This window comes from Ixodes scapularis, unplaced genomic scaffold (genome assembly GCF_016920785.2).
Source record: "Ixodes scapularis isolate PalLabHiFi unplaced genomic scaffold, ASM1692078v2 PGA_scaffold1__304_contigs__length_218370807, whole genome shotgun sequence".
Classification (NCBI taxonomy): Eukaryota; Metazoa; Arthropoda; class Arachnida; order Ixodida; family Ixodidae; genus Ixodes; species Ixodes scapularis.
The window spans coordinates 207,139,349-207,164,280 of NW_024609846.1; positions in this window are offsets into that span (position 1 = coordinate 207,139,349).

The window sequence follows — 24,932 nt, forward strand, 5'->3', positions numbered from 1 at the left end:
AAGAACGGTCGCAAATCCCGCTGTGGTAGTGGTTGTCGCTTCTTTTATGGTGATGTTGCGGTGTCGCCCCAGTCGCCGTCCGTGGTTCGTGTAGTCGATTTGGCTCCAGGGAGGAGGTGCACACGGGTTGCTGAGTCGCCAATCTTCGGTTCCAACAGGGGATGACGCGGTGAAGATGGTCAGGATCGGTGAACGGCGCTATAACATAACGCAACAAGAACTGTGAATACTTCAGAAGAACGGTCGCAAATCCCGCTATGGTAGTGGTTGTCGCTTCTTTTATGGTGATGTTGCGGTGTCGCCTCAGTCGCCGTCCGTGGTTCGTGTAGTCGATTTTGCTCCAGGGGGGAGGCGCACACGGGTTGCTGAGTCGCCAATCTTCGGTTCCAACAGGGGATGACGCGGCGAAGATGGTCAGGATCGGTGAACGGCGCTATAACAGAACGCAACAAGAACTGTGAATACTTCAGAAGAACGGTCGCAAATCCCGCTGTGGTAGTGGTTGTGGCTTCTTTTATGGTGATGTTGCGGTGTCGCCTCAGTCGCCGTCCGTGGTTCGTGTAGTCGATTTGGCTCCAGGGAGGAGGCGCACACGGGTTGCTGAGTCGCCAATCTTCGGTTCCAACAGGGGATGACGCGGTGAAGATGGTCAGGATCGGTGAACGGCGCTATAACAGAACGCAACAAGAACTGTGAATACTTCAGAAGAACGGTCGCAAATCCCGCTGTGGTAGTGGTTGTCGCTTCTTTTATGGTGATGTTGCGGTGTCGCCTCAGTCGCCGTCCGTGGTTCGTGTAGTCGATTTGGCTCCAGGGAGGAGGCGCACACGGGTTGCTGAGTCGCCAATCTTCGGTTCCAACAGGGGATGACGCGGTGAAGATGGTCAGGATCGGTGACCGGCGCTATAACAGAACGCAACAAGAACTGTGAATACTTCAGAAGAACGGTCGCAAATCCCGCTGTGGTAGTGGTTGTCGCTTCTTTTATGGTGATGTTGCGGTGTCGCCTCAGTCGCCGTCCGTGGTTCGTGTAGTCGATTTTGCTCCAGGGGGGAGGCGCACACGGGTTGCTGAGTCGCCAATCTTCGGTTCCAACAGGGGATGACGCGGCGAAGATGGTCAGGATCGGTGAACGGCGCTATAACAGAACGCAACAAGAACTGTGAATACTTCAGAAGAGCGGTCGCAGATCCCGCTATGGTAGTGGTTGTCGCTTCTTTTATGGTGATGTTGCGGTGTCGCCTCAGTCGCCGTCCGTGGTTCGTGTAGTCGATTTGGCTCCAGGGAGGAGGCGCACACGGGTTGCTGAGTCGCCAATCTTCGGTTCCAACAGGGGATGACGCGGTGAAGATGGTCAGGATCGGTGAACGGCGCTATAACAGAACGCAACAAGAACTGTGAATACTTCAGAAGAACGGTCGCAAATCCCGCTGTGGTAGTGGTTGTCGCTTCTTTTATGGTGATGTTGCGGTGTCGCCTCAGTCGCCGTCCGTGGTTCGTGTAGTCGATTTGGCTCCAGGGAGGAGGCGCACACGGGTTGCTGAGTCGCCAATCTTCGGTTCCAACAGGGGATGACGCGGTGAAGATGGTCAGGATCGGTGAACGGCGCTATAACAGAACGCAACAAGAACTGTGAATACTTCAGAAGAACGGTCGCAAATCCCGCTATGGTAGTGGTTGTCGCTTCTTTTATGGTGATGTTGCGGTGTCGCCTCAGTCGCCGTCCGTGGTTCGTGTAGTCGATTTTGCTCCAGGGGGGAGGCGCACACGGGTTGCTGAGTCGCCAATCTTCGGTTCCAACAGATGATGACGCGGCGAAGATGGTCAGGATCGGTGAACGGCGCTATAACAGAACGCAACAAGAACTGTGAATACTTCAGAAGAACGGTCGCAAATCCCGCTGTGGTAGTGGTTGTCGCTTCTTTTATGGTGATGTTGCGGTGTCGCCTCAGTCGCCGTCCGTGGTTCGTGTAGTCGATTTGGCTCCAGGGAGGAGGCGCACACGGGTTGCTGAGTCGCCAATCTTCGGTTCCAACAGGGGATGACGCGGTGAAGATGGTCAGGATCGGTGAACGGCGCTATAACAGAACGCAACAAGAACTGTGAATACTTCAGAAGAACGGTCGCAAATCCCGCTATGGTAGTGGTTGTCGCTTCTTTTATGGTGATGTTGCGGTGTCGCCTCAGTCGCCGTCCGTGGTTCGTGTAGTCGATTTTGCTCCAGGGGGGAGGTGCACACGGGTTGCTGAGTCGCCAATCTTCGGTTCCAACAGGGGATGACGCGGTGAAGATGGTCAGGATCGGTGAACGGCGCTATAACAGAACGCAACAAGAACTGTGAATACTTCAGAAGAACGGTCGCAAATCCCGCTATGGTAGTGGTTGTCGCTTCTTTTATGGTGATGTTGCGGTGTCGCCTCAGTCGCCGTCCGTGGTTCGTGTAGTCGATTTTGCTCCAGGGGGGAGGTGCACACGGGTTGCTGAGTCGCCAATCTTCGGTTCCAACAGGGGATGACGCGGTGAAGATGGTCAGGATCGGTGAACGGCGCTATAACAGAACGCAACAAGAACTGTGAATACTTCAGAAGAACGGTCGCAAATCCCGCTGTGGTAGTGGTTGTCGCTTCTTTTATGGTGATGTTGCGGTGTCGCCTCAGTCGCCGTCTGTGGTTCGTGTAGTCGATTTTGCTCCAGGGGGGAGGTGCACACGGGTTGCTGAGTCGCCAATCTTCGGTTCCAGCAGGGGATGACGCGGTGAAGATGGTCAGGATCGGTGAACGGCGCTATAACAGAACGCAACAAGAACTGTGAATACTTCAGAAGAACGGTCGCAAATCCCGCTATGGTAGTGGTTGTCGCTTCTTTTATGGTGATGTTGCGGTGTCGCCTCAGTCGCCGTCCGTGGTTCGTGTAGTCGATTTTGCTCCAGGGGGGAGGCGCACACGGGTTGCTGAGTCGCCAATCTTCGGTTCTAACAGGGGATGACGCGGCGAAGATGGTCAGGATCGGTGAACGGCGCTATAACAGAACGCAACAAGAACTGTGAATACTTCAGAAGAACGGTCGCAAATCCCGCTGTGGTAGTGGTTGTCGCTTCTTTTATGGTGATGTTGCGGTGTCGCCTCAGTCGCCGTCCGTGGTTCGTGTAGTCGATTTTGCTCCAGGGGGGAGGCGCACACAGGTTGCTGAGTCGCCAATCTTCGGTTCCAACAGGGGATGACGCGGCGAAGATGGTCAGGATCGGTGAACGGCGCTATAACAGAACGCAACAAGAACTGTGAATACTTCAGAAGAACGGTCGCAAATCCCGCTGTGGTAGTGGTTGTCGCTTCTTTTATGGTGATGTTGCGGTGTCGCCTCAGTCGCCGTCCGTGGTTCGTGTAGTCGATTTGGCTCCAGGGAGGAGGCGCACACGGGTTGCTGAGTTGCCAATCTCCGGTTCCAACAGGGGATGACGCGGCGAAGATGGTCAGGATCGGTGAACGGCGCTATAACAGAACGCAACAAGAACTGTGAATACTTCAGAAGAACGGTCGCAAATCCCGCTGTGGAAGTGGTTGTCGCTTCTTTTATGGTGATGTTGCGGTGTCGCCTCAGTCGCCGTCCGTGGTTCGTGTAGTCGATTTTCCTCCAGGGGGGAGGTGCACACGGGTTGCTGAGTCGCCAATCTTCGGTTCCAACAGGGGATGACGCGGCTAAGATGGTCAGGATCGGTGAACGGCGCTATAACAGAACGCAACAAGAACTGTGAATACTTCAGAAGAACGGTCGCAAATCCCGCTATGGTAGTGGTTGTCGCTTCTTTTATGGTGATGTTGCGGTGTCGCCTCAGTCGCCGTCCGTGGTTCGTGTAGTCGATTTTGCTCCAGGGGGGAGGCGCACACAGGTTGCTGAGTCGCCAATCTTCGGTTCCAACAGGGGATGAAGCGGCGAAGATGGTCAGGATCGGTGAACGGCGCTATAACAGAACGCAACAAGAACTGTGAATACTTCAGAAGAACGGTCGCAAATCCCGCTATGGTAGTGGTTGTCGCTTCTTTTATGGTGATGTTGCGGTGTCGCCTCAGTCGCCGTCCGTGGTTCGTGTAGTCGATTTGGCTCCAGGGAGGAGGCGCACACGGGTTGCTGAGTTGCCAATCTTCGTTTCCAACAGGGGATGACGCGGCGAAGATGGTCAGGATCGGTGAACGGCGCTATAACAGAACGCAACAAGAACTGTGAATACTTCAGAAGAACGGTCGCAAATCCCGCTGTGGTAGTGGTTGTCGCTTCTTTTATGGTGATGTGGCGGTGTCGCCTCAGTCGCCGTCCGTGGTTCGTGTAGTCGATTTGGCTCCAGGGAGGAGGCGCACACGGGTTGCTGAGTTGCCAATCTTCGGTTCCAACAGGGGATGACGCGGCGAAGATGGTCAGGATCGGTGAACGGCGCTATAACAGAACGCAACAAGAACTGTGAATACTTCAGAAGAACGGTCGCAAATCCCGCTGTGGTAGTGGTTGTCGCTTCTTTTATGGTGATGTTGCGGTGTCGCCTCAGTCGCCGTCCGTGGTTCGTGTAGTCGATTTTGCTCCAGGGGGGAGGTGCACACGGGTTGCTGAGTCGCCAATCTTCGGTTCCAACAGGGGATGACGCGGCGAAGATGGTCAGGATCGGTGAACGGCGCTATAACAGAACGCAACAAGAACTGTGAATACTTCAGAAGAACGGTCGCAAATCCCGCTATGGTAGTGGTTGTCGCTTCTTTTATGGTGATGTTGCGGTGTCGCCTCAGTCGCCGTCCGTGGTTCGTGTAGTCGATTTTGCTCCAGGGGGGAGGTGCACACGGGTTGCTGAGTCGCCAATCTTCGGTTCCAACAGGGGATGACGCGGCGAAGATGGTCAGGATCGGTGAACGGCGGTATAACAGAACGCAACAAGAACTGTGAATACTTCAGAAGAACGGTCGCAAATCCCGCTGTGGTAGTGGTTGTCGGTTCTTTTATGGTGATGTTGCGGTGTCGCCTCAGTCGCCGTCCGTGGTTCGTGTAGTCGATTTGGCTCCAGGGAGGAGGCGCACACGGGTTGCTGAGTTGCCAATCTTCGGTTCCAACAGGGGATGACGCGGCGAAGATGGTCAGGATCGGTGAACGGCGCTATAACAGAACGCAACAAGAACTGTGAATACTTCAGAAGAACGGTCGCAAATCCCGCTATGGTAGTGGTTGTCGCTTCTTTTATGGTGATGTTGCGGTGTCGCCTCAGTCGCCGTCCGTGGTTCGTGTAGTCGATTTTGCTCCAGGGGGGAGGTGCACACGGGTTGCTGAGTCGCCAATCTTCGGTTCCAACAGGGGATGACGCGGCTAAGATGGTCAGGATCGGTGAACGGCGCTATAACAGAACGCAACAAGAACTGTGAATACTTCAGAAGAACGGTCGCAAATCCCGCTGTGGTAGTGGTTGTCGCTTCTTTTATGGTGATGTTGCGGTGTCGCCTCAGTCGCCGTCCGTGGTTCGTGTAGTCGATTTGGCTCCAGGGAGGAGGCGCACACGGGTTGCTGAGTCGCCAATCTTCGGTTCCAACAGGGGATGACGCGGCGAAGATGGTCAAGATCGGTGAACGGCGCTATAACATAACGCAACAAGAACTGTGAATACTTCAGAAGAACGGTCGCAAATCCCGCTATGGTAGTGGTTGTCGCTTCTTTTATGGTGATGTTGCGGTGTCGCCTCAGTCGCCGTCCGTGGTTCGTGTAGTCGATTTTGCTCCAGGGGGGAGGTGCACACGGGTTGCTGAGTCGCCAATCTTCGGTTCCAACAGGGGATGACGCGGCGAAGATGGTCAGGATCGGTGAACGGCGCTATAACAGAACGCAACAAGAACTGTGAATACTTCAGAAGAACGGTCGCAAATCCCGCTGTGGTAGTGGTTGTCGCTTCTTTTATGGTGATGTTGCGGTGTCGCCTCAGTCGCCGTCCGTGGTTCGTGTAGTCGATTTGGCTCCAGGGAGGAGGCGCACACGGGTTGCTGAGTCGCCAATCTTCGGTTCCAACAGGGGATGACGCGGCGAAGATGGTCAGGATCGGTGAACGGCGCTATAACAGAACGCAACAAGAACTGTGAATACTTCAGAAGAACGGTCGCAAATCCCGCTGTGGTAGTGGTTGTCGCTTCTTTTATGGTGATGTTGCGGTGTCGCCTCAGTCGCCGTCCGTGGTTCGTGTAGTCGATTTGGCTCCAGGGAGGAGGCGCACACGGGTTGCTGAGTCGCCAATCTTCGGTTCCAACAGGGGATGACGCGGTGAAGATGGTCAGGATCGGTGAACGGCGCTATAACAGAACGCAACAAGAACTGTGAATACTTCAGAAGAACGGTCGCAAATCCCGCTATGGTAGTGGTTGTCGCTTCTTTTATGGTGATGTTGCGGTGTCGCCTCAGTCGCCGTCCGTGGTTCGTGTAGTCGATTTTGCTCCAGGGGGGAGGCGCACACGGGTTGCTGAGTCGCCAATCTTCGGTTCCAACAGGAGATGACGCGGCGAAGATGGTCAGGATCGGTGAACGGCGCTATAACAGAACGCAACAAGAACTGTGAATACTTCAGAAGAACGGTCGCAAATCCCGCTGTGGTAGTGGTTGTCGCTTCTTTTATGGTGATGTTGCGGTGTCGCCTCAGTCGCCGTCCGTGGTTCGTGTAGTCGATTTGGCTCCAGGGAGGAGGCGCACACGGGTTGCTGAGTCGCCAATCTTCGGTTCCAACAGGGGATGACGCGGTGAAGATGGTCAGGATCGGTGAACGGCGCTATAACAGAACGCAACAAGAACTGTGAATACTTCAGAAGAACGGTCGCAAATCCCGCTATGGTAGTGGTTGTCGCTTCTTTTATGGTGATGTTGCGGTGTCGCCTCAGTCGCCGTCCGTGGTTCGTGTAGTCGATTTTGCTCCAGGGGGGAGGCGCACACGGGTTGCTGAGTCGCCAATCTTCGGTTCCAACAGGGGATGACGCGGCGAAGATGGTCAGGATCGGTGAACGGCGCTATAACAGAACGCAACAAGAACTGTGAATACTTCAGAAGAACGGTCGCAAATCCCGCTGTGGTAGTGGTTGTCGCTTCTTTTATGGTGATGTTGCGGTGTCGCCTCAGTCGCCGTCCGTGGTTCGTGTAGTCGATTTGGCTCCAGGGAGGAGGTGCACACGGGTTGCTGAGTCGCCAATCTTCGGTTCCAACAGGGGATGACGCGGTGAAGATGGTCAGGATCGGTGAACGGCGCTATAACAGAACGCAACAAGAACTGTGAATACTTCAGAAGAACGGTCGCAAATCCCGCTATGGTAGTGGTTGTCGCTTCTTTTATGGTGATGTTGCGGTGTCGCCTCAGTCGCCGTCCGTGGTTCGTGTAGTCGATTTTGCTCCAGGGGGGAGGCGCACACGGGTTGCTGAGTCGCCAATCTTCGGTTCCAACAGGGGATGACGCGGCGAAGATGGTCAGGATCGGTGAACGGCGCTATAACAGAACGCAACAAGAACTGTGAATACTTCAGAAGAACGGTCGCAAATCCCGCTGTGGTAGTGGTTGTCGCTTCTTTTATGGTGATGTTGCGGTGTCGCCTCAGTCGCCGTCCGTGGTTCGTGTAGTCGATTTTGCTCCAGGGGGGAGGTGCACACGGGTTGCTGAGTCGCCAATCTTCGGTTCCAACAGGGGATGACGCGGTGAAGATGGTCAGGATCGGTGAACGGCGCCATAACAGAACGCAACAAGAACTGTGAATACTTCAGAAGAACGGTCGCAAATCCCGCTATGGTAGTGGTTGTCGCTTCTTTTATGGTGATGTTGCGGTGTCGCCTCAGTCGCCGTCCGTGGTTCGTGTAGTCGATTTTGCTCCAGGGGGGAGGCGCACACGGGTTGCTGAGTCGCCAATCTTCGGTTCCAACAGGAGATGACGCGGCGAAGACGGTCAGGATCGGTGAACGGCGCTATAACAGAACGCAACAAGAACTGTGAATACTTCAGAAGAACGGTCGCAAATCCCGCTGTGGTAGTGGTTGTCGCTTCTTTTATGGTGATGTTGCGGTGTCGCCTCAGTCGCCGTCCGTGGTTCGTGTAGTCGATTTGGCTCCAGGGAGGAGGCGCACACGGGTTGCTGAGTCGCCAATCTTCGGTTCCAACAGGGGATGTCGCGGTGAAGATGGTCAGGATCGGTGAACGGCGCTATAACAGAACGCAACAAGAACTGTGAATACTTCAGAAGAACGGTCGCAAATCCCGCTATGGTAGTGGTTGTCGCTTCTTTTATGGTGATGTTGCGGTGTCGCCTCAGTCGCCGTCCGTGGTTCGTGTAGTCGATTTTGCTCCAGGGGGGAGGCGCACACGGGTTGCTGAGTCGCCAATCTTCGGTTCCAACAGGGGATGTCGCGGTGAAGATGGTCAGGATCGGTGAACGGCGCTATAACAGAACGCAACAAGAACTGTGAATACTTCAGAAGAACGGTCGCAAATCCCGCTGTGGTAGTGGTTGTCGCTTCTTTTATGGTGATGTTGCGGTGTCGCCTCAGTCGCCGTCCGTGGTTCGTGTAGTCGATTTTGCTCCAGGGGGGAGGCGCACACGGGTTGCTGAGTCGCCAATCTTCGGTTCCAACAGGGGATGACGCGGCGAAGATGGTCAGGATCGGTGAACGGCGCTATAACAGAACGCAACAAGAACTGTGAATACTTCAGAAGAACGGTCGCAAATCCCGCTGTGGTAGTGGTTGTCGCTTCTTTTATGGTGATGTTGCGGTGTCGCCTCAGTCGCCGTCCGTGGTTCGTGTAGTCGATTTGGCTCCAGGGAGGAGGCGCACACGGATTGCTGAGTCGCCAATCTTCGGTTCCAACAGGGGATGACGCGGTGAAGATGGTCAGGATCGGTGAACGGCGCTATAACAGAACGCAACAAGAACTGTGAATACTTCAGAAGAACGGTCGCAAATCCCGCTGTGGTAGTGGTTGTCGCTTCTTTTATGGTGATGTTGCGGTGTCGCCTTAGTCGCCGTCCGTGGTTCGTGTAGTCGATTTTGCTCCAGGGGGAGGTGCACACGGGTTGCTGAGTCGCCAATCTTCGGTTCCAACAGGGGATGACGCGGCGAAGATGGTCAGGATCGGTGAACGGCGCTATAACAGAACGCAACAAGAACTGTGAATGCTTCAGAAGAACGGTCGCAAATCCCGCTGTGGTAGTGGTTGTCGCTTCTTTTATGGTGATGTTGCGGTGTCGCCTCAGTCGCCGTCCGTGGTTCGTGTAGTCGATTTGGCTCCAGGGAGGAGGTGCACACGGGTTGCTGAGTCGCCAATCTTCGGTTCCAACAGGGGATGACGCGGTGAAGATGGTCAGGATCGGTGAACGGCGCTATAACAGAACGCAACAAGAACTGTGAATACTTCAGAAGAACGGTCGCAAATCCCGCTATGGTAGTGGTTGTCGCTTCTTTTATGGTGATGTTGCGGTGTCGCCTCAGTCGCCGTCCGTGGTTCGTGTAGTCGATTTTGCTCCAGGGGGGAGGCGCACACGGGTTGCTGAGTCGCCAATCTTCGGTTCCAACAGGGGATGACGCGGCGAAGATGGTCAGGATCGGTGAACGGCGCTATAACAGAACGCAACAAGAACTGTGAATACTTGAGAAGAACGGTTGCAAATCCCGCTGTGGTAGTGGTTGTCGCTTCTTTTATGGTGATGTTGCGGTGTCGCCTCAGTCGCCGTCCGTGGTTCGTGTAGTCGATTTTGCTCCAGGGGGGAGGCGCACACGGGTTGCTGAGTCGCCAATCTTCGGTTCCAACAGGGGATGACGCGGCGAAGATGGTCAGGATCGGTGAACGGCGCTATAACAGAACGCAACAAGAACTGTGAATACTTCAGAAGAACGGTCGCAAATCCCGCTATGGTAGTGGTTGTCGCTTCTTTTATGGTGATGTTGCGGTGTCGCCTCAGTCGCCGTCCGTGGTTCGTGTAGTCGATTTGGCTCCAGGGAGGAGGCGCACACGGGTTGCTGAGTCGCCAATCTTCGGTTCCAACAGGGGATGACGCGGTGAAGATGGTCAGGATCGGTGAACGGCGCTATAACAGAACGCAAAAAGAACTGTGAATACTTCAAAAGAACGGTCGCAAATCCCGCTGTGGTAGTGGTTGTCGCTTCTTTTATGGTGATGTTGCGGTGTCGCCTCAGTCGCCGTCCGTGGTTCGTGTAGTCGATTTGGCTCCAGGGAGGAGGCGCACACGGGTTGCTGAGTCGCCAATCTTCGGTTCCAACAGGGGATGACGCGGTGAAGATGGTCAGGATCGGTGAACGGCGCTATAACAGAACGCAACAAGAACTGTGAATACTTCAGAAGAACGGTCGCAAATCCCGCTATGGTAGTGGTTGTCGCTTCTTTTATGGTGATGTTGCGGTGTCGCCTCAGTCGCCGTCCGTGGTTCGTGTAGTCGATTTTGCTCCAGGGGGGAGGCGCACACGGGTTGCTGAGTCGCCAATCTTCGGTTCCAACAGGGGATGACGCGGCGAAGATGGTCAGGATCGGTGAACGGCGCTATAACAGAACGCAACAAGAACTGTGAATACTTCAGAAGAACGGTCGCAAATCCCGCTGTGGTAGTGGTTGTCGCTTCTTTTATGGTGATGTTGCGGTGTCGCCTCAGTCGCCGTCCGTGGTTCGTGTAGTCGATTTTGCTCCAGGGGGGAGGTACACACGGGTTGCTGAGTCGCCAATCTTCGGTTCCAACAGGGGATGACGCGGTGAAGATGGTCAGGATCGGTGAACGGCGCTATAACAGAACGCAACAAGAACTGTGAATACTTCAGAAGAACGGTCGCAAATCCCGCTATGGTAGTGGTTGTCGCTTCTTTTATGGTGATGTTGCGGTGTCGCCTCAGTCGCCGTCCGTGGTTCGTGTAGTCGATTTTGCTCCAGGGGGGAGGCGCACACGGGTTGCTGAGTCGCCAATCTTCGGTTCCAACAGGGGATGACGCGGCGAAGATGGTCAGGATCGGTGAACGGCGCTATAACAGAACGCAACAAGAACTGTGAATACTTCAGAAGAACGGTCGCAAATCCCGCTGTGGTAGTGGTTGTCGCTTCTTTTATGGTGATGTTGCGGTGTCGCCTCAGTCGCCGTCCGTGGTTCGTGTAGTCGATTTGGCTCCAGGGAGGAGGTGCACACGGGTTGCTGAGTCGCCAATCTTCGGTTCCAACAGGGGATGACGCGGTGAAGATGGTCAGGATCGGTGAACGGCGCTATAACAGAACGCAACAAGAACTGTGAATACTTCAGAAGAACGGTCGCAAATCCCGCTATGGTAGTGGTTGTCGCTTCTTTTATGGTGATGTTGCGGTGTCGCCTCAGTCGCCGTCCGTGGTTCGTGTAGTCGATTTTGCTCCAGGGGGGAGGCGCACACGGGTTGCTGAGTCGCCAATCTTCGGTTCCAACAGGGGATGACGCGGCGAAGATGGTCAGGATCGGTGAACGGCGCTATAACAGAACGCAACAAGAACTGTGAATACTTCAGAAGAACGGTCGCAAATCCCGCTGTGGTAGTGGTTGTCGCTTCTTTTATGGTGATGTTGCGGTGTCGCCTCAGTCGCCGTCCGTGGTTCGTGTAGTCGATTTTGCTCCAGGGGGGAGGTGCACACGGGTTGCTGAGTCGCCAATCTTCGGTTCCAACAGGGGATGACGCGGTGAAGATGGTCAGGATCGGTGAACGGCGCCATAACAGAACGCAACAAGAACTGTGAATACTTCAGAAGAACGGTCGCAAATCCCGCTATGGTAGTGGTTGTCGCTTCTTTTATGGTGATGTTGCGGTGTCGCCTCAGTCGCCGTCCGTGGTTCGTGTAGTCGATTTTGCTCCAGGGGGGAGGCGCACACGGGTTGCTGAGTCGCCAATCTTCGGTTCCAACAGGAGATGACGCGGCGAAGATGGTCAGGATCGGTGAACGGCGCTATAACAGAACGCAACAAGAACTGTGAATACTTCAGAAGAACGGTCGCAAATCCCGCTGTGGTAGTGGTTGTCGCTTCTTTTATGGTGATGTTGCGGTGTCGCCTCAGTCGCCGTCCGTGGTTCGTGTAGTCGATTTGGCTCCAGGGAGGAGGCGCACACGGGTTGCTGAGTCGCCAATCTTCGGTTCCAACAGGGGATGTCGCGGTGAAGATGGTCAGGATCGGTGAACGGCGCTATAACAGAACGCAACAAGAACTGTGAATACTTCAGAAGAACGGTCGCAAATCCCGCTATGGTAGTGGTTGTCGCTTCTTTTATGGTGATGTTGCGGTGTCGCCTCAGTCGCCGTCCGTGGTTCGTGTAGTCGATTTTGCTCCAGGGGGGAGGCGCACACGGGTTGCTGAGTCGCCAATCTTCGGTTCCAACAGGGGATGTCGCGGTGAAGATGGTCAGGATCGGTGAACGGCGCTATAACAGAACGCAACAAGAACTGTGAATACTTCAGAAGAACGGTCGCAAATCCCGCTGTGGTAGTGGTTGTCGCTTCTTTTATGGTGATGTTGCGGTGTCGCCTCAGTCGCCGTCCGTGGTTCGTGTAGTCGATTTTGCTCCAGGGGGGAGGCGCACACGGGTTGCTGAGTCGCCAATCTTCGGTTCCAACAGGGGATGACGCGGCGAAGATGGTCAGGATCGGTGAACGGCGCTATAACAGAACGCAACAAGAACTGTGAATACTTCAGAAGAACGGTCGCAAATCCCGCTGTGGTAGTGGTTGTCGCTTCTTTTATGGTGATGTTGCGGTGTCGCCTCAGTCGCCGTCCGTGGTTCGTGTAGTCGATTTGGCTCCAGGGAGGAGGCGCACACGGATTGCTGAGTCGCCAATCTTCGGTTCCAACAGGGGATGACGCGGTGAAGATGGTCAGGATCGGTGAACGGCGCTATAACAGAACGCAACAAGAACTGTGAATACTTCAGAAGAACGGTCGCAAATCCCGCTGTGGTAGTGGTTGTCGCTTCTTTTATGGTGATGTTGCGGTGTCGCCTTAGTCGCCGTCCGTGGTTCGTGTAGTCGATTTTGCTCCAGGGGGAGGTGCACACGGGTTGCTGAGTCGCCAATCTTCGGTTCCAACAGGGGATGACGCGGCGAAGATGGTCAGGATCGGTGAACGGCGCTATAACAGAACGCAACAAGAACTGTGAATGCTTCAGAAGAACGGTCGCAAATCCCGCTGTGGTAGTGGTTGTCGCTTCTTTTATGGTGATGTTGCGGTGTCGCCTCAGTCGCCGTCCGTGGTTCGTGTAGTCGATTTGGCTCCAGGGAGGAGGTGCACACGGGTTGCTGAGTCGCCAATCTTCGGTTCCAACAGGGGATGACGCGGTGAAGATGGTCAGGATCGGTGAACGGCGCTATAACAGAACGCAACAAGAACTGTGAATACTTCAGAAGAACGGTCGCAAATCCCGCTATGGTAGTGGTTGTCGCTTCTTTTATGGTGATGTTGCGGTGTCGCCTCAGTCGCCGTCCGTGGTTCGTGTAGTCGATTTTGCTCCAGGGGGGAGGCGCACACGGGTTGCTGAGTCGCCAATCTTCGGTTCCAACAGGGGATGACGCGGCGAAGATGGTCAGGATCGGTGAACGGCGCTATAACAGAACGCAACAAGAACTGTGAATACTTGAGAAGAACGGTTGCAAATCCCGCTGTGGTAGTGGTTGTCGCTTCTTTTATGGTGATGTTGCGGTGTCGCCTCAGTCGCCGTCCGTGGTTCGTGTAGTCGATTTTGCTCCAGGGGGGAGGCGCACACGGGTTGCTGAGTCGCCAATCTTCGGTTCCAACAGGGGATGACGCGGCGAAGATGGTCAGGATCGGTGAACGGCGCTATAACAGAACGCAACAAGAACTGTGAATACTTCAGAAGAACGGTCGCAAATCCCGCTATGGTAGTGGTTGTCGCTTCTTTTATGGTGATGTTGCGGTGTCGCCTCAGTCGCCGTCCGTGGTTCGTGTAGTCGATTTGGCTCCAGGGAGGAGGCGCACACGGGTTGCTGAGTCGCCAATCTTCGGTTCCAACAGGGGATGACGCGGTGAAGATGGTCAGGATCGGTGAACGGCGCTATAACAGAACGCAAAAAGAACTGTGAATACTTCAAAAGAACGGTCGCAAATCCCGCTGTGGTAGTGGTTGTCGCTTCTTTTATGGTGATGTTGCGGTGTCGCCTCAGTCGCCGTCCGTGGTTCGTGTAGTCGATTTGGCTCCAGGGAGGAGGCGCACACGGGTTGCTGAGTCGCCAATCTTCGGTTCCAACAGGGGATGACGCGGTGAAGATGGTCAGGATCGGTGAACGGCGCTATAACAGAACGCAACAAGAACTGTGAATACTTCAGAAGAACGGTCGCAAATCCCGCTATGGTAGTGGTTGTCGCTTCTTTTATGGTGATGTTGCGGTGTCGCCTCAGTCGCCGTCCGTGGTTCGTGTAGTCGATTTTGCTCCAGGGGGGAGGCGCACACGGGTTGCTGAGTCGCCAATCTTCGGTTCCAACAGGGGATGACGCGGCGAAGATGGTCAGGATCGGTGAACGGCGCTATAACAGAACGCAACAAGAACTGTGAATACTTCAGAAGAACGGTCGCAAATCCCGCTGTGGTAGTGGTTGTCGCTTCTTTTATGGTGATGTTGCGGTGTCGCCTCAGTCGCCGTCCGTGGTTCGTGTAGTCGATTTTGCTCCAGGGGGAGGCGCACACGGGTTGCTGAGTCGCCAATCTTCGGTTCCAACAGGGGATGACGCGGCGAAGATGGTCAGGATCGGTGAACGGCGCTATAACAGAACGCAACAAGAACTGTGAATACTTCAGAAGAACGGTCGCAAATCCCGCTATGGTAGTGGTTGTCGCTTCTTTTATGGTGATGTTGCGGTGTCGCCTCAGTCGCCGTCCGTGGTTCGTGTAGTCGATTTTGCTCCAGGGGGAGGCGCACACGGGTTGCTGAGTCGCCAATCTTCGGTTCCAACAGGGGATGACGCGGCGAAGATGGTCAGGATCGGTGAACGGCGCTATAACAGAACGCAACAAGAACTGTGAATACTTCAGAAGAACGGTCGCAAATCCCGCTATGGTAGTGGTTGTCGCTTCTTTTATGGTGATGTTGCGGTGTCGCCTCAGTCGCCGTCCGTGGTTCGTGTAGTCGATTTTGCTCCAGGGGGAGGCGCACACGGGTTGCTGAGTCGCCAATCTTCGGTTCCAACAGGGGATGACGCGGCGAAGATGGTCAGGATCGGTGAACGGCGCTATAACAGAACGCAACAAGAACTGTGAAAACTTCTGAAGAACGGTCGCAAATCCCGCTGTGGTAGTGGTTGTCGCTTCTTTTATGGTGATGTTGCGGTGTCGCCTCAGTCGCCGTCCGTGGTTCGTGTAGTCGATTTTGCTCCAGGGGGAGGCGCACACGGGTTGCTGAGTCGCCAATCTTCGGTTCCAACAGGAGATGACGCGGCGAAGATGTTCAGGATCGGTGAACGGCGCTATAACACAACGCAACAAGAACTGTGAATACTTCAGAAGAACGGTCGCAAATCCCGTTGTGGTAGTGGTTGTCGCTTCTTTTATGGTGATGTTGCGGTGTCGCCTCAGTCGCCGTCCGTGGTTCGTGTAGTCGATTTTGCTCCAGGGGGGAGGTGCACACGGGTTGCTGAGTCGCCAATCTTCGGTTCCAACAGGGGATGACGCGGCGAAGATGTTCAGGATCGGTGAACGGCGCTATAACAGAACGCAACAAGAACTGTGAATACTTCAGAAGAACGGTCGCAAATCCCGCTGTGGTAGTGGTTGTCGCTTCTTTTATGGTGATGTTGCGGTGTCGCCTCAGTCGCCGTCCGTGGTTCGTGTAGTCGATTTTGCTCCAGGGGGGAGGTGCACACGGGTTGCTGAGTCGCCAATCTTCGGTTCCAACAGGGGATGACGCGGCGAAGATGTTCAGGATCGGTGAACGGCGCTATAACAGAACGCAACAGGAACTGTGAATACATCAGAAGAACGGTCGCAAATCCCGCTGTGGTAGTGGTTGTCGCTTCTTTTATGGTGATGTTGCGGTGTCGCCTCAGTCGCCGTCCGTGGTTCGTGTAGTCGATTTTGCTCCAGGGGGGAGGCGCACACGGGTTGCTGAGTCGCCAATCTTCGGTTCCAACAGGGGATGACGCGGCGAGGATGGTCAGGATCGGTGAACGGCGCTATAACAGAACGCAACAAGAACTGTGAATACTTCAGAAGAACGGTCGCAAATCCCGCTGTGGTAGTGGTTGTCGCTTCTTTTATGGTGATGTTGCGGTGTCGCCTCAGTCGCCGTCCGTGGTTCGTGTAGTCGATTTTGCTCCAGGGGGAGGCGCACACGGGTTGCTGAGTCGCCAATCTTCGGTTCCAACAGGAGATGACGCGGCGAAGATGTTCAGGATCGGTGAACGGCGCTATAACAGAACGCAACAAGAACTGTGAATACTTCAGAAGAACGGTCGCAAATCCCGCTGTGGTAGTGGTTGTCGCTTCTTTTATGGTGATGCTGCGGTGTCGCCTCAGTCGCCATCCGTGGTTCGTGTAGTCGATTTTGCTCCAGGGGGGAGGTGCACACGGGTTGCTGAGTCGCCAATCTTCGGTTCCAACAGGGGATGACGCGGCGAAGATGTTCAGGATCGGTGAACGGCGCTATAACAGAACGCAACAAGAACTGTGAATACTTCAGAAGAACGGTCGCAAATCCCGCTGTGGTAGTGGTTGTCGCTTCTTTTATGGTGATGTTGCGGTGTCGCCTCAGTCGCCGTCCGTGGTTCGTGTAGTCGATTTTGCTCCAGGGGGGAGGCGCACACGGGTTGCTGAGTCGCCAATCTTCGGTTCCAACAGGGGATGACGCGGCGAAGATGGTCAGGATCGGTGAACGGCGCTATAACAGAACGCAACAAGAACTGTGAATACTTCAGAAGAACGGTCGCAAATCCCGCTGTGGTAGTGGTTGTCGCTTCTTTTATGGTGATGTTGCGGTGTCGCCTCAGTTGCCGCCCGTGGTTCGTGTAGTCGATTTTGCTCCAGGGGGAGGCGCACACGGGTTGCTGAGTCGCCAATCTTCGGTTCCAACAGGAGATGACGCGGCGAAGATGTTCAGGATCGGTGAACGGCGCTATAACAGAACGCAACAAGAACTGTGAATACTTCAGAAGAACGGTCGCAAATCCCGCTGTGGTAGTGGTTGTCGCTTCTTTTATGGTGATGTTGCGGTGTCGCCTCAGTCGCCGTCCGTGGTTCGTGTAGTCGATTTGGCTCCAGGGGGGAGGCGCACACGGGTTGCTGAGTCGCCAATCTTCGGTTCCAACAGGGGATGACGCGGCGAAGATGGTCAGGATCGGTGAACGGCGCTATAACAGAACGCAACAAGAACTGTGAATACTTCAGAAGAACGGTCGCAAATCCCGCTGTGGTAGTGGTTGTCGCTTCTTTTATGGTGATGTTGCGGTGTCGCCTCAGTCGCCGTCCGTGGTTCGTGTAGTCGATTTTGCTCCAGGGGGAGGCGCACACGGGTTGCTGAGTCGCCAATCTTCGGTTCCAACAGGAGATGACGCGGCGAAGATGTTCAGGATCGGTGAACGGCGCTATAACAGAACGCAGCAAGAACTGTGAATACTTCAGAAGAACGGTCGCAAATCCCGCTGTGGTAGTGGTTGTCGCTTCTTTTATGGTGATGTTGCGGTGTCGCCTCAGTCGCCGTCCGTGGTTCGTGTAGTCGATTTTGCTCCAGGGGGGAGGTGCACACGGGTTGCTGAGTCGCCAATCTTCGGTTCCAACAGGGGATGACGCGGCGAAGATGTTCAGGATCGGTGAACGGCGCTATAACAGAACGCAACAAGAACTGTGAATACTTCAGAAGAACGGTCGCAAATCCCGCTGTGGTAGTGGTTGTCGCTTCTTTTATGGTGATGTTGCGGTGTCGCCTCAGTCGCCGTCCGTGGTTCGTGTAGTCGATTTGGCTCCAGGGAGGAGGCGCACACGGGTTGCTGAGTCGCCAATCTTCGGTTCCAACAGGGGATGACGCGGTGAAGATGGTCAGGATCGGTGAACGGCGCTATAACAGAACGCAACAAGAACTGTGAATACTTCAGAAGAACGGTCGCAAATCCCGCTATGGTAGTGGTTGTCGCTTCTTTTATGGTGATGTTGCGGTGTCGCCTCAGTCGCCGTCCGTGGTTCGTGTAGTCGATTTTGCTCCAGGGGGGAGGCGCACACGGGTTGCTGAGTCGCCAATCTTCGGTTCCAACAGGGGATGACGCGGCGAAGATGGTCAGGATGGGTGAACGGCGCTATAACAGAACGCAACAAGAACTGTGAATACTTCAGAAGAACGGTCGCAAATCCCGCTGTGGTAGTGGTTGTCGCTTCTTTTATGGTGATGTTGCGGTGTCGCCTCAGTCGCCGTCCGTGGTTCGTGTAGTCGATTTGGCTCCAGGGAGGAGGCGCACACGGGTTGCTGAGTCGCCAATCTTCGGTTCCAACAGGGGATGACGCGGTGAAGATGGTCAGGATCGGTGAACGGCGCTATAACAGAACGCAACAAGAACTGTGAATACTTCAGAAGAACGGTCGCAAATCCCGCTATGGTAGTGGTTGTCGCTTCTTTTATGGTGATGTTGCGGTGTCGCCTCAGTCGCCGTCCGTGGTTCGTGTAGTCGATTTTGCTCCAGGGGGGAGGCGCACACGGGTTGCTGAGTCGCCAATCTTCGGTTCCAACAGGGGATGACGCGGCGAAGATGGTCAGGATCGGTGAACGGCGCTATAACAGAACGCAACAAGAACTGTGAATACTTCAGAAGAACGGTCGCAAATCCCGCTGTGGTAGTGGTTGTCGCTTCTTTTATGGTGATGTTGCGGTGTCGCCTCAGTCGCCGTCCGTGGTTCGTGTAGTCGATTTGGCTCCAGGGAGGAGGCGCACACGGGTTGCTGAGTCGCCAATCTTCGGTTCCAACAGGGGATGACGCGGTGAAGATGGTCAGGATCGGTGAACGGCGCTATAACAGAACGCAACAAGAACTGTGAATACTTCAGAAGAACGGTCGCAAATCCCGCTATGGTAGTGGTTGTCGCTTCTTTTATGGTGATGTTGCGGTGTCGCCTCAGTCGCCGTCCGTGGTTCGTGTAGTCGATTTTGCTCCAGGGGGGAGGCGCACACGGGTTGCTGAGTCGCCAATCTTCGGTTCCAACAGGGGATGACGCGGCGAAGATGGTCAGGATCGGTGAACGGCGCTATAACAGAACGCAACAAGAACTGTGAATACTTCAGAAGAACGGTCGCAAATCCCGCTGTGGTAGTGGTTGTCGCTTCTTTTATGGTGATGTTGCGGTGTCGCCCCAGTCGCCGTCCGTGGTTCGTGTAGTCGATTTGGCTCCAGGGAGGAGGTGCACACGGGTTGCTGAGTCGCCAATCTTCGGTTCCAACAGGGGATGACGCGGTGAAGATGGTCAGGATCGGTGAACGGCGCTATAACATAACGCAACAAGAACTGTGAATACTTCAGAAGAACGGTCGCAAATCCCGCTATGGTAGTGGTTGTCGCTTCTTTTATGGTGATGTTGCGGTGTCGCCTCAGTCGCCGTCCGTGGTTCGTGTAGTCGATTTTGCTCCAGGGGGGAGGCGCACACGGGTTGCTGAGTCGCCAATCTTCGGTTCCAACAGGGGATGACGCGGCGAAGATGGTCAGGATCGGTGAACGGCGCTATAACAGAACGCAACAAGAACTGTGAATACTTCAGAAGAACGGTCGCAAATCCCGCTGTGGTAGTGGTTGTGGCTTCTTTTATGGTGATGTTGCGGTGTCGCCTCAGTCGCCGTCCGTGGTTCGTGTAGTCGATTTGGCTCCAGGGAGGAGGCGCACACGGGTTGCTGAGTCGCCAATCTTCGGTTCCAACAGGGGATGACGCGGTGAAGATGGTCAGGATCGGTGAACGGCGCTATAACAGAACGCAACAAGAACTGTGAATACTTCAGAAGAACGGTCGCAAATCCCGCTGTGGTAGTGGTTGTCGCTTCTTTTATGGTGATGTTGCGGTGTCGCCTCAGTCGCCGTCCGTGGTTCGTGTAGTCGATTTGGCTCCAGGGAGGAGGCGCACACGGGTTGCTGAGTCGCCAATCTTCGGTTCCAACAGGGGATGACGCGGTGAAGATGGTCAGGATCGGTGACCGGCGCTATAACAGAACGCAACAAGAACTGTGAATACTTCAGAAGAACGGTCGCAAATCCCGCTGTGGTAGTGGTTGTCGCTTCTTTTATGGTGATGTTGCGGTGTCGCCTCAGTCGCCGTCCGTGGTTCGTGTAGTCGATTTTGCTCCAGGGGGGAGGCGCACACGGGTTGCTGAGTCGCCAATCTTCGGTTCCAACAGGGGATGACGCGGCGAAGATGGTCAGGATCGGTGAACGGCGCTATAACAGAACGCAACAAGAACTGTGAATACTTCAGAAGAGCGGTCGCAGATCCCGCTATGGTAGTGGTTGTCGCTTCTTTTATGGTGATGTTGCGGTGTCGCCTCAGTCGCCGTCCGTGGTTCGTGTAGTCGATTTGGCTCCAGGGAGGAGGCGCACACGGGTTGCTGAGTCGCCAATCTTCGGTTCCAACAGGGGATGACGCGGTGAAGATGGTCAGGATCGGTGAACGGCGCTATAACAGAACGCAACAAGAACTGTGAATACTTCAGAAGAACGGTCGCAAATCCCGCTGTGGTAGTGGTTGTCGCTTCTTTTATGGTGATGTTGCGGTGTCGCCTCAGTCGCCGTCCGTGGTTCGTGTAGTCGATTTGGCTCCAGGGAGGAGGCGCACACGGGTTGCTGAGTCGCCAATCTTCGGTTCCAACAGGGGATGACGCGGTGAAGATGGTCAGGATCGGTGAACGGCGCTATAACAGAACGCAACAAGAACTGTGAATACTTCAGAAGAACGGTCGCAAATCCCGCTATGGTAGTGGTTGTCGCTTCTTTTATGGTGATGTTGCGGTGTCGCCTCAGTCGCCGTCCGTGGTTCGTGTAGTCGATTTTGCTCCAGGGGGGAGGCGCACACGGGTTGCTGAGTCGCCAATCTTCGGTTCCAACAGATGATGACGCGGCGAAGATGGTCAGGATCGGTGAACGGCGCTATAACAGAACGCAACAAGAACTGTGAATACTTCAGAAGAACGGTCGCAAATCCCGCTGTGGTAGTGGTTGTCGCTTCTTTTATGGTGATGTTGCGGTGTCGCCTCAGTCGCCGTCCGTGGTTCGTGTAGTCGATTTGGCTCCAGGGAGGAGGCGCACAACGGGTTGCTGAGTCGCCAATCTTCGGTTCCAACAGGGGATGACGCGGTGAAGATGGTCAGGATCGGTGAACGGCGCTATAACAGAACGCAACAAGAACTGTGAATACTTCAGAAGAACGGTCGCAAATCCCGCTATGGTAGTGGTTGTCGCTTCTTTTATGGTGATGTTGCGGTGTCGCCTCAGTCGCCGTCCGTGGTTCGTGTAGTCGATTTTGCTCCAGGGGGGAGGTGCACACGGGTTGCTGAGTCGCCAATCTTCGGTTCCAACAGGGGATGACGCGGTGAAGATGGTCAGGATCGGTGAACGGCGCTATAACAGAACGCAACAAGAACTGTGAATACTTCAGAAGAACGGTCGCAAATCCCGCTATGGTAGTGGTTGTCGCTTCTTTTATGGTGATGTTGCGGTGTCGCCTCAGTCGCCGTCCGTGGTTCGTGTAGTCGATTTTGCTCCAGGGGGGAGGTGCACACGGGTTGCTGAGTCGCCAATCTTCGGTTCCAACAGGGGATGACGCGGTGAAGATGGTCAGGATCGGTGAACGGCGCTATAACAGAACGCAACAAGAACTGTGAATACATCAGAAGAACGGTCGCAAATCCCGCTGTGGTAGTGGTTGTCGCTTCTTTTATGGTGATGTTGCGGTGTCGCCTCAGTCGCCGTCTGTGGTTCGTGTAGTCGATTTTGCTCCAGGGGGGAGGTGCACACGGGTTGCTGAGTCGCCAATCTTCGGTTCCAGCAGGGGATGACGCGGTGAAGATGGTCAGGATCGGTGAACGGCGCTATAACAGAACGCAACAAGAACTGTGAATACTTCAGAAGAACGGTCGCAAATCCCGCTATGGTAGTGGTTGTCGCTTCTTTTATGGTGATGTTGCGGTGTCGCCTCAGTCGCCGTCCGTGGTTCGTGTAGTCGATTTTGCTCCAGGGGGGAGGCGCACACGGGTTGCTGGAGTCGCCAATCTTCGGTTCTAACAGGGGATGACGCGGCGAAGATGGTCAGGATCGGTGAACGGCGCTATAACAGAACGCAACAAGAACTGTGAATACTTCAGAAGAACGGTCGCAAATCCCGCTGTGGTAGTGGTTGTCGCTTCTTTTATGGTGATGTTGCGGTGTCGCCTCAGTCGCCGTCCGTGGTTCGTGTAGTCGATTTTGCTCCAGGGGGGAGGCGCACACAGGTTGCTGAGTCGCCAATCTTCGGTTCCAACAGGGGATGACGCGGCGAAGATGGTCAGGATCGGTGAACGGCGCTATAAACAGAACGCAACAAGAACTGTGAATACTTCAGAAGAACGGTCGCAAATCCCGCTGTGGTAGTGGTTGTCGCTTCTTTTATGGTGATGTTGCGGTGTCGCCCTCAGTCGCCGTCCGTGGTTCGTGTAGTCGATTTGGCTCCAGGGAGGAGGCGCACACGGGTTGCTGAGTTGCCAATCTCCGGTTCCAACAGGGGATGACGCGGCGAAGATGGTCAGGATCGGTGAACGGCGCTATAACAGAACGCAACAAGAACTGTGAATACTTCAGAAGAACGGTCGCAAATCCCGCTGTGGAAGTGGTTGTCGCTTCTTTTATGGTGATGTTGCGGTGTCGCCTCAGTCGCCGTCCGTGGTTCGTGTAGTCGATTTTCCTCCAGGGGGGAGGTGCACACGGGTTGCTGAGTCGCCAATCTTCGGTTCCAACAGGGGATGACGCGGCTAAGATGGTCAGGATCGGTGAACGGCGCTATAACAGAACGCAACAAGAACTGTGAATACTTCAGAAGAACGGTCGCAAATCCCGCTATGGTAGTGGTTGTCGCTTCTTTTATGGTGATGTTGCGGTGTCGCCTCAGTCGCCGTCCGTGGTTCGTGTAGTCGATTTTGCTCCAGGGGGGAGGCGCACACAGGTTGCTGAGTCGCCAATCTTCGGTTCCAACAGGGGATGAAGCGGCGAAGATGGTCAGGATCGGTGAACGGCGCTATAACAGAACGCAACAAGAACTGTGAATACTTCAGAAGAACGGTCGCAAATCCCGCTATGGTAGTGGTTGTCGCTTCTTTTATGGTGATGTTGCGGTGTCGCCTCAGTCGCCGTCCGTGGTTCGTGTAGTCGATTTGGCTCCAGGGAGGAGGCGCACACGGGTTGCTGAGTTGCCAATCTTCGTTTCCAACAGGGGATGACGCGGCGAAGATGGTCAGGATCGGTGAACGGCGCTATAACAGAACGCAACAAGAACTGTGAATACTTCAGAAGAACGGTCGCAAATCCCGCTGTGGTAGTGGTTGTCGCTTCTTTTATGGTGATGTGGCGGTGTCGCCTCAGTCGCCGTCCGTGGTTCGTGTAGTCGATTTGGCTCCAGGGAGGAGGCGCACACGGGTTGCTGAGTTGCCAATCTTCGGTTCCAACAGGGGATGACGCGGCGAAGATGGTCAGGATCGGTGAACGGCGCTATAACAGAACGCAACAAGAACTGTGAATACTTCAGAAGAACGGTCGCAAATCCCGCTGTGGTAGTGGTTGTCGCTTCTTTTATGGTGATGTTGCGGTGTCGCCTCAGTCGCCGTCCGTGGTTCGTGTAGTCGATTTTGCTCCAGGGGGGAGGTGCACACGGGTTGCTGAGTCGCCAATCTTCGGTTCCAACAGGGGATGACGCGGCGAAGATGGTCAGGATCGGTGAACGGCGCTATAACAGAACGCAACAAGAACTGTGAATACTTCAGAAGAACGGTCGCAAATCCCGCTATGGTAGTGGTTGTCGCTTCTTTTATGGTGATGTTGCGGTGTCGCCTCAGTCGCCGTCCGTGGTTCGTGTAGTCGATTTTGCTCCAGGGGGGAGGTGCACACGGGTTGCTGAGTCGCCAATCTTCGGTTCCAACAGGGGATGACGCGGCGAAGATGGTCAGGATCGGTGAACGGCGGTATAACAGAACGCAACAAGAACTGTGAATACTTCAGAAGAACGGTCGCAAATCCCGCTGTGGTAGTGGTTGTCGGTTCTTTTATGGTGATGTTGCGGTGTCGCCTCAGTCGCCGTCCGTGGTTCGTGTAGTCGATTTGGCTCCAGGGAGGAGGCGCACAACGGGTTGCTGAGTTGCCAATCTTCGGTTCCAACAGGGGATGACGCGGCGAAGATGGTCAGGATCGGTGAACGGCGCTATAACAGAACGCAACAAGAACTGTGAATACTTCAGAAGAACGGTCGCAAATCCCGCTATGGTAGTGGTTGTCGCTTCTTTTATGGTGATGTTGCGGTGTCGCCTCAGTCGCCGTCCGTGGTTCGTGTAGTCGATTTTGCTCCAGGGGGGAGGTGCACACGGGTTGCTGAGTCGCCAATCTTCGGTTCCAACAGGGGATGACGCGGCTAAGATGGTCAGGATCGGTGAACGGCGCTATAACAGAACGCAACAAGAACTGTGAATACTTCAGAAGAACGGTCGCAAATCCCGCTGTGGTAGTGGTTGTCGCTTCTTTTATGGTGATGTTGCGGTGTCGCCTCAGTCGCCGTCCGTGGTTCGTGTAGTCGATTTGGCTCCAGGGAGGAGGCGCACACGGGTTGCTGAGTCGCCAATCTTCGGTTCCAACAGGGGATGACGCGGCGAAGATGGTCAAGATCGGTGAACGGCGCTATAACATAACGCAACAAGAACTGTGAATACTTCAGAAGAACGGTCGCAAATCCCGCTATGG